The sequence below is a fragment of the Mirounga angustirostris genome, unplaced genomic scaffold (genome assembly GCF_029215605.1).
Source record: "Mirounga angustirostris isolate CCGP_5_RB_7025 unplaced genomic scaffold, mMirAng1.0.hap1 SCAF_2, whole genome shotgun sequence".
In the NCBI taxonomy this organism is placed as follows: Eukaryota; Metazoa; Chordata; class Mammalia; order Carnivora; family Phocidae; genus Mirounga; species Mirounga angustirostris.
Window position 1 is genome coordinate 173,357,144 of NW_026991710.1, and position 10,200 is coordinate 173,367,343.

Below are 10,200 nucleotides of genomic sequence, written 5' to 3' on the forward strand. Positions count from 1 at the left end.
CAACAGAAATTTTTGATGGAGGAGACTTGTAATCCTTTCTGTGATGTCTGAAGGAGTCTGCTTGTTTAAATCAAAATAAAAGTAATATCAGTGGGGTGGAGAAATGGCTTGGCACTCTGAGATACCGAACCCTGAAATTAGATCCTCTTTGGCATCTCAAACCATAAATAGCTACCAGTTTTAAATGCTGTATTCACCTTCTATTGCTGCATAACAAATTACCAAAACTTACTGGCTTGAAACAAAGCCTTATATCACAGTTCTGCAGGTCAGACGTCCTGACAGGCTCCGTTGGGCTTTACTCAAGGTATCACAAGATCAAAATCAAGGTGTTGACTAGCAAGCATGGCTCTCATCTGGGGACTGTGGGGAAGAATCCACTTCCAAGATCATTCAGGTCATTGACCAATTCCAGAAATTTGTGGCTCTAGGTCTGAGGACCAGTTTCCTTTGCTGGCTGTCAGCTATGAACCTCTCTCTCAGCAACCTGTGGCCACCCACATCCTTCTCAAAGGCCCCTCCATATTCAAACCAGCAAGAGCAGGTCAAATCCTTTCTACTTTGAATCTCTCCAACTTTTCCTTCTTCTTTCTTCTACCACTAGCACAAGAATGACCTCTGCTCTTAACATCTGATAGTAAATTAGGTCCACTGGGATAATCTCCCCCCTTTTAAGGTCAACTGTACCACATAACATAAGGGAGTGATAACTTACAACATTTAAAGTTTCTGGATATTAGTCATGTAGAATTTGGGGGCCATTTCCAGAAATTCTCTCTTAACACATAATGCTTTAGTTATGTCTTTTCTAGAGTCACAAGGCCTAAACAACAATGACTATTTTGCTGGCTATTTGGATAATATATCCATGCAAATAAAGACAAATGAGTGTCTTCTATTTTGGTACAATTCAGAGGTTCTTACCATTTTTGTGACCAGAGAACATCGCAGGTGGGCGCTCTAAACAAACACTCCCCAATTTGCACATAGTCAAATCAGGATTCAAAAGTAACTCAATTTATGGCCACACAACAAAAATCAAACTGGGAAATCAGTGAATATCTGAGAAATATGATCCATACAAGTAACCAAGTTAAATGACTAATACAAAATAAGACTCTAAATGTTTTTATTCCTAAATGTATGGAGTCATTATCTTTTGGATAGTTATCTGAATAACTGCCACAAAACTCCCTACTTTATTCCTTTGTGCATGCTTCCAAAGTATAAAAAGACAAATATTTAGTCTAAAGTACTGAACTGGATAGAGAGTGAGACACATAATTTTAATATGTTAAGTAAAGTAGCTAAAACAAAGAAACTTCTAATGAATGGAAACTCAAAAAGTGCTTTTAATCTTCCCATTAATGACCTATATTGTATTGAAAAATTCAAGCACAACAATAAAAAATGAAATGGAAATTGTATCAGCTTATGGAGTTATATAACAGCAGCCAAAGAAAATAGTTCAACTCATTTTTCTACTAAATAATAATAATTTAACACTCATCTCCCTGAATATTTTGTTTCTGCCCATCCACCCTGAGGAGGCATTTGAATTACCGTAGACAACTTTTAGTGTCAGTCAAGTGTCTAAAGTATCACACCAATTGCCTCTGAAATATTTTAAGATAAATAAAAAATCTCCCTCCCTTCCTTCCTTCTTCCTATACCTTCTCCCTCCTCCGTCTACTCCTTCTATTCCTTCCCCTTTCCTTTCTTTGCTTTCTTACTTTTTCCTTCCTCCTTCCCTTCCTGCATTTTTTTGGCTCTCTCTTTCTCTCTTTGCTTTTCTTCCTTTCATTGGACATACTGAATTTTCTTCAAGTCTATGAATTAAATTCAAAATTTGTTCTTCCTTGGTTATCCCCACTTTATTAAGAAAATACCTGTATTAATTCCCCTTACCATGCTTATATATAAATACAATTTTATATTGCTCCCAAGATAAATATCTTAACACATCACCTCTCAGAGGTGTCACCATGTCCCTTCTCCAATGTTCCCACCCCATTCCACTGCATCATTGTTTTCTTAATTGAAGTTAGTTGACATACAATATACACCACATTTTTATCATTGAGAAGTTTTGGTCTAGATTGTTTTAGATATACTTTTTCTCTTTTGGTTATTGCTTATTTACAAATAATAAATCTTAGTGGTAGCTTTCTCATCGATAAGCCCCATCCATATTTTCTTGTGATCTCCTGGATTTCTTTTTTCTTTTTTTCTGGAGAATTTTTTTTATAATCAATAGACTTTATTCTTTAGAACAGTATGGGTTTACAGTAAAACTGAAACCAAAATAGTTTCAATATACCCCTTCTCCTCCCACCAACACATTTTTTTTTCTATTAACATCTTACATTAATGTGGTACCTTTGTTACAATTAATAAACCAACACTGATGACACATTGTTAGCTAAAGCCCATAAATTACATTAGGGTCCACTTTGTGTTGTACAGTTCTATTGGTTTTAATAAATGCAAAATAAAATGTATCCACATTTATAGTATTATACAGAATAGTTTCGCTGCCCTAAGAATGTCCTATGCTCCACCTATTCATCCCTGCCTCCCCTCCCTCCCCCTGAACCCTTGATCTTTTTACTGTCTCTATGGTTTTGCTCTTTCAAGAATGTCATATGTACAGTATTGTATGAATTGTACAGTATCTAACCTTTTCAGACTGGTTCCTTTTATTTAGCAATATATATGTAAAGTTCTTCTGTTTTTCATGGCTTGATAACTCACTTCTTTTGATCACTGAATAATATTCCATTGCATGGATATCCCACCTTTGAAGGTATTTTCAAAGTACACTTTAAGTGGTAAAACTAATAATAAATCTATTTCATCTTCACATCTAATATTTGGCAAGATAATAAAATTCCATATTTGAAGTGCCTTTTCTTTGACAATATACTGCCCTCATGTATCCAGTATAACTGATTAAAAATATTATAGCAATCTAATTTCTTGTTCCTTTGTAGATGAACCATTCCCTCTCCCCTGGAAGATTTTGGTATATTTTCTTTACTTTTGATATCCTAAAATTATCAGTAATGTATCTATATGTAGGCTTTTTTTCTTTATTTATTCTATTTTGTCCTTCCGAGAACGCTTCAATTTGAGTTTACATATTTATATAATTTCAAAACTTATAATATCCTCAAAATATCTCTTACCCTTAATTTTTTGCTGCTTCTTGAATGTCTATTTTATGAATATTAACATTTTAACATCTGCTCTCTATTTCACTTTTCTTTCATCTATATGTTTCATTTTTTTATCCTTTTCTTACGCTTTCTAGAAAAGTTCCTGAAAGTGGTTTCCACTTTTTTCAATTGGTTAAGGCATATTTTTTGGTCTAGAATATGGTCCAGTTGGTGAAAGTTCCGCATGAGCTTGAAGAATGTGTGCTCTGTGGTTGTTGGATGGAATAGTATATACATGCCAATCAATTTGATTGATAGTATTGTTCAGGACAACTTACTGACTTTATATTCTTACTTATTTCTTGCATCATTGCATCTTAATTCTTTTTTTTTTTTTTTAGGAGTTGCCCTAGAATTTACAATATGCATTTATCCCTGAATAGAATTCAGACTATGTCAAAAGAATCTTACTATATTACAAAAGTGTTTGAATCAACCTCACTAAAAGGGATTGAAGCAAAAGTTGCTAAGTGATTTTGGAAATGAGTAGAATCCATAAGACTAAAAGCAAAAGGAACTGTACGTAAGCCCTGTACTCTAGCTGATAAAGTTTTTTTTTTCCCCTACATGGTACAGTAGGTTAAAACTTTGGTTCTGCTACATATGTATGCAGGAATTTAACAATCATGTAAGTGCATGGAGGATGGCATAAACTGGGCTCCTCACTGTTGGAATAGGAGTTTATGAATAAGCAAGAAGAGAAGCACAGAATGAACCAGTGGTCATAGGTGAGAGTTGGAGATATCAGTATGAACCCATGCTTAGCTTAATACAGATAGAGATGGCTACAGATAGAAACATTTATAGATTAAGTGTATATACATGGATTAGTATGCACACATGTATTTCTTTGCTTTGCCAGCTGAGAGAGCCTAGAAAAAGACTCTAGTAGCAACAAGCACTCCAGAACTTGGCTTCAACACTATTCTCCAATTATAGGTATTCCTTCAAGGACTCCTTGAAAAACTGGCTGATTCCAGGACTGGGGCAGGAGAAACATAGATGAGCTTAGTGAATCTTGTAGTTCTAGAAAGTAAGAAAGTACTCAACAAAACAAAACAACCTTTCAGGGATGGGGAATGTCAGAGGGACACAGAAGCCAAAGGCCAAAGCTGGAGCAATATAAGCAATAAAATCTACTGGATTATAAAAAGTATGAAATGAATTTCCATGAGTTCATACTAATACAACTGAATGAATAAATGAATGAATGGAGTAGAAGACACAAATTTACCATACAGAAGAAATCCAAATAAGGTATGCAGATGCTCCACCCTCAAGGAGGTAGACTATAACCCCCAACTCTTTAAATGGGAGTTATACACAATGACTTCCTTCCAAAGAACACAGTATGGAAAGGAGAAAAACAGTATATTTATAGTGGAGAAATCTGACAGTATCTCAACCAGGTAATCAAGGTCAACATCAACAGTATTAAGTCATGTTGAAAATATGTACCCTTGACTGACGCACTGAAAATGGCACTTTATTTACCTTTGTGATCGTCCATCATCTCTGAAACCCTTAACCTTAGTCTAATTACTGGAAAAAAAAAAAAAAAAACCTACTATCACAATTTCCAATAAAGGGTCATCCTGAAAGACATCTGACCAGTGTTCTTCATAACTTATCTTTAAAAACAAGAAAAGTCTGACAAATGATATAGCCAAGAGGAACCTAAGGAACCTGATGATTAAATGTAACATGGCACCCTGGTTGGGACCCTGAAAAAGAAAAAGGATGTTAAGTAAAACCTAAGGCATTCTGAGTAAATTATGGACTTTAAATAAAAATAATGTATTTTCAATATTTATTCATTGCTTATAACAAAAATACCATGCTAATGTAAGATATTTTTAATAGAGGAAACTGGGTATACCATATATGAGAATTCTCTGTATTATCTTTGCCATTTTTCTGTAAACCAGAAACTGTTCTAAAAAACAAGATTTGTTTAGAAAATGCAAAAAAGCTTATCACATTATTATTATTAATAGCAAAAAATTGAAAGCAAACCTAATATCCAATAAAGAAATTGGTAAATAAATTATGGTTCATCAATATAAAAAAAAGGAATTTTATATTATTTTTTAAAAGAATGTAAATGCTGTATCAATTTAATGAGCAAATGTAGTTTCCTCTGGGGAATGGAACCAAAAGAGAGGGTAAAGAGGAGATTTTGCTTTCCAGTGTAAGTTTGTTTGTATTATTGCAATATCTTAACCATAGTCATATGAATTTGTTGAATAAAATTTGTGAAAAGAGGACGTCAGGCTCTTTTTCAAGGACAGGGTGTCATTAAGGTATTTCCTTAAGGTACTGACCTTGCCAATATAGGCAACAACCCCCCCGGCACCTGTCAATAGTAACCCGCAGATACTGTAACTTATAAAACTTGTTCCGAATAGCTTGTCCCAGACCACATCACTAGAGTTCAAAATCTTTATCATGTGTTACTCTTTACACAATAACGTAGCGTTTTAGAGAAGCTGACAAGTTGACTTCAATCAACCTTTCAGAGCTGCATAGCTGTACTTCAGTCAGTTGCTATCAACATCTGCTTTCCAAATGAGTTTCTTTGTTCATACAGTTCTCTTTGCCTCCAGTCTTTCCTCCACTTCTCCAGTTTTTAAAATCCTACCCATAGGGACGTGTGGGTGGCTCAGTCGGTTAATCGTCTGCCTTCGGCTCAGGTCATGATCCCAGGGTCCTGGGATGGAGTCCCACATCAGGCTCCTTGCTCAGTAGAGAGTCTCCCTCTGCCTGCTACTCCCCCTGCTTGTGTTCTCTCTCTCTGACAAATAAATAAATCTTTTAAAAAAAATCCCACCCATAGTTCAATTTCCAGATCAAATACAAATTCATCTTCCACAAATCCCATATAGGTATCAGCAATCAGAAAAAAAATGCTCATTTTTTGGTTCCTGTTCCCATAGCACTCTATGTACAAAAACATATGGCATTTATTCTAATATGTCTTATATTATAATCATATTGTACATATCTATCTTCTCAAAGTTCTCATATATCTGTTTCTTAATTTGACTATAAGTTCCCAGAGGGAAGAGATGACCTCCCTCATCCTGACATCCTCTTTAACTCAGTGCTTTCTACAAAGTCGAGACCAATTAATGTGAGTTACAACACATCTGAATTCACCGAAATGGACGCTTTGGAGAAATTACCCATGAACCTATTTTCTGAATTTTTCTAGGGTAAATGGCAGTAGTCAAGCATACAGCCTACAATCCCTCTCCTATAATTTTGCTGAAAGTGAATGTGGGTATATCCCAGGAACCAGCCGTTCCAGTCAGTCCATCCTTTGGATACCGAGTTGTACTCCTTCTTCAGCATATGTCAAAATATATACATCCATTGCTAAGTTAAAACTAGTGGACCACTTGATTCTGAACATCAGTCTTACAGGGAAGATATATTTAGACACATAATTTAAGCTTATTTGCCTTTATTGCTCAGCAGCCACAGGTAATATGTAGAAGAAATGAGTCTAGAATTGCTTAAGAGTGATGAGGACATTTACCAAGAAGGGACTGCAAACAAAATTCATTAAAGTCTTGACAATAATCTTGAGGCTCTGAAATTCAAACACAATGTTTTCTTCTTAATAGTGTTGTCATGATTCTTGCCAGTCTAACAATATACCTATCGATTCCCACTGGAAAATACTTCCAGCGTTGTTTCTCATAGAAGAACAATCTATTTCAATAAAGAAATCCTCACTTGTGATGTTACCAAAAAGAACTACTGAACATGTCTGGGGTCTTAAAGAGCCACTGACCAAAAACTCTCTCAAATAAATTATCTGAAATTCTCATCTGTATTGCCCTTGAATTTCCAGCTTCATAAGTGAAGTGAAGGTCTGAGAAATTCATTCAGAATTTATATTGATTTAACAGTAATCAAAATGAATACTGTGTTTGCCAAAAAGTACATATAAATCACTGTAAAAACTGATCCTTTGAGATAGGAAAGACTTGTCCTCCTAATATGCCCAATTTATACTCCGGAGAAACTTTCTCTAACAAATATCAGTGCAGTACTTCCTCTCATGCTATATACAGTGTGCTTTAAAATGGACTTACTGGGGCGCCTGGGTGGCTCAGTTGTTAAGCGTCTGCCTTCGGCTCAGGTCATGATCCCAGTGTCCTGGGATCGAGCCCCGCATCGGGCTCCCTGCTCTGCGGGAAGTCTGCTTCTCCCTCTCCCCTCCCCCTGCTTGTGTTCCCTCTCTCACTCTGTCTCTCTCTGTCAAATAAATAAATAAAATCTTTAAAAAATAAATAAATAAAATAAAATGGACTCACTGTATTTTCATGATAAAATAAAGTCCCTCATGGTGTAAGTTCTAAAAATTTTACACTTGATGAGATATCCCCAAAGAACCCATACACGATGATACAATTATGCCATGTACCATAATTTACTGTTTTCTCCCTTTTACCCTAAGACTAGCTCTAATGCTACAGTTTCAATCATGCCTCCCTTGCTTTCTCCACATTAAGAATTTCATACGTTTCCATGAAGCTTTGTGTCTTTTAGTGATTTACCAAGTGATTTGTTCAAATGTATTTCTTTTATTAAATTGTAAGCTTCATGTGGATATTATCCAAGTGCCTACCATAGCCCTTGAACATAACTGTTTGATATTTGTAAGTTGATTGAATAACTGAAATACTCTAATCTTTGTCTCAAAATTAGTATATTTATGGCAATAGCACTATTCTTGATACTTCCCGCAACCTGAATCAGTAATTCAGGGGCATCATCCTTTTTAGAAAATGTAGCAATAATTGTTAAAATTGTTAAAATTCTTATTGTCGTAAGTGATACCTAGAAACTCACTCCAAACCCTAATATTCATGTGAAAAGTCATTTATAAAATATTCAGGATTTTTGCTAACTGAAGAGACGACAGAGAGGGGTGGCTAAGCATGCAGTCACTGGAAGCAGACAGCCCGGATATGAGACCTACTCGTTGCATTTTTTGGCTATGCGATCTTAGGTAAGTTAAATTCCATGTTTCCTCGTTTGTGAAATAGAGAAAGGAACACTGCCTACCTCCTAGGTGTTGCCAGAATTGAATTACGTGACATGCGTAAGTACTTAGAACAGTATCTGGCACACAGTAGGCTCTCAGTAAATGCTAGCTAACCTAAGGCTGAACACTGAGGAATGTAGTTAGTTCAGCAGGTTAGAGCCCAGCAAGTACAACGAAACAGTTAACAGTGTGAAAAGCTCCTGGGCTTAGAGTAAGAAGAAATGGGTTTAAGTCCTGACTCTGACTGACACTAACTTTGTATTAACAAATCGTGGCTTCCTTGAACATCAGCTTCTTTGCATTTCAATGTGGAAAACAGGACCTAGTTCACAGCATTGTTTGTGAGGTTTAAATGAGATAAGGAATGTGGAAGAGCTTTGTGAAATATAACATGTTATAAAATATGAGATGTTATCTCTATGTCATCATCAAAAGCACAGTGAGGAACATTTGCAGTCTACTGATTAGCTGGGAGAAGAATAGTACAAGTGTGTGCCTGGCCCCCCTACTATTAGTTCTACTATTAATACCCCGTGATGGCCCAGACATTTTAAATCAAAAGAAAAGATATTCTTTCCTTTGAACCTAACAAGCCTAAAGGACACTCTTGAAAGTGAACTGTGAGCAAGCACTAAAAATAAAATGAAATTAATGCCTTCATAGTAAAAGGACAGTTACCACATGAAGTATAATATTTTCTCAATGTATTTTGGGCAAGTGATTTAAAAAAAGATATGCATGTTACTTATTTCCTTTCAAATTCTTCAAAAAATTGAAGAAATTGATTTTTACCAACATAGGGAAAATTCTGAGTTTTAATTTTTATTTAATGATAAACTAGTCTGGAAATAAGAGATTCTCTTAGCAAATATGGTATTTCAAATGGAATTTGAGATCATTACTTTACCTACTGTATATAATCTGAAAAAGGACTCTCTTGGTGCTTAAGCACCCTTCACAGAAATGGGATGTGCAGTGGGGGACCTTGTCCTAACCAAAATAGGCCTTTCACAGGTCTTTTCTACAACTGTCCACATAGTAAAATGTGGGCAAATGATGCTTCATTCAATGAATCAATCCGACCCTTCAGCAAATGAAGAAGATTTATCTTCTTCATTTAGACTTTTCGTCAACTGAGCTAAGTATATGGGTTTTCAAGTAGGTCAGAAATCACTTGCTTCCTCTTTATGTGTCGTTTTGTTCTCCTAAAATGCGTCTTCCACTGATAACAAAATGTGCTCTCAGTCATTCAGGCTTATTGTGGTTTTTCCTTCAGGTGTCACCTGCTGTAGGTATTTGTGTTTTGAGTCTGCTTCCTAACATCAGAATGAAAGTCTTTCTAAATGTTCACCAAACAGAAGAGATGTCATATTGGCAACAGGGTTTTCCCAGTTGGGATGGAATTCTCTGAAATCCTATTGAGCGGTAAGGTACTTCCTTGCAAATGCTTATCAGGCTTCCTATCTTCTTCTGAACATACACTTTGTTTAACTGGAGTGAAAATATAAAGAACATGGAAGAGATAAGGTCTCAGCGTTTGATGTGTCTGTGCCTGACAGTGCAAAGACTTTATTAAAAAATGGATTTTATTACTGGCTTTCTAAAAGAAAAGAGATGAAGACTCTTAAGTGGAGGAGAAGAGAGAAAGAAATTGTAGGAGAATAAGCCAAGACACAAGTAGGTATAATGGCCATGAAAATGAAGAAAGAACATACACATTTTATGAGAGATGAAGTAGAAGGAATGGCACAATGGAAGAACAGAGACAAGCATGCTCACAGCACTGAGAAAAGAAAACCATTTATCATTGCTGCATTTCAAAGGGTTTTTTAAAGAGGCATATAGGGGAACAGGGAGTATGAAAATAGAAAAAGGATATTTGTAGGTAAGCTGAACAGGGGGGAAAAGGCATGCGGACAAGAG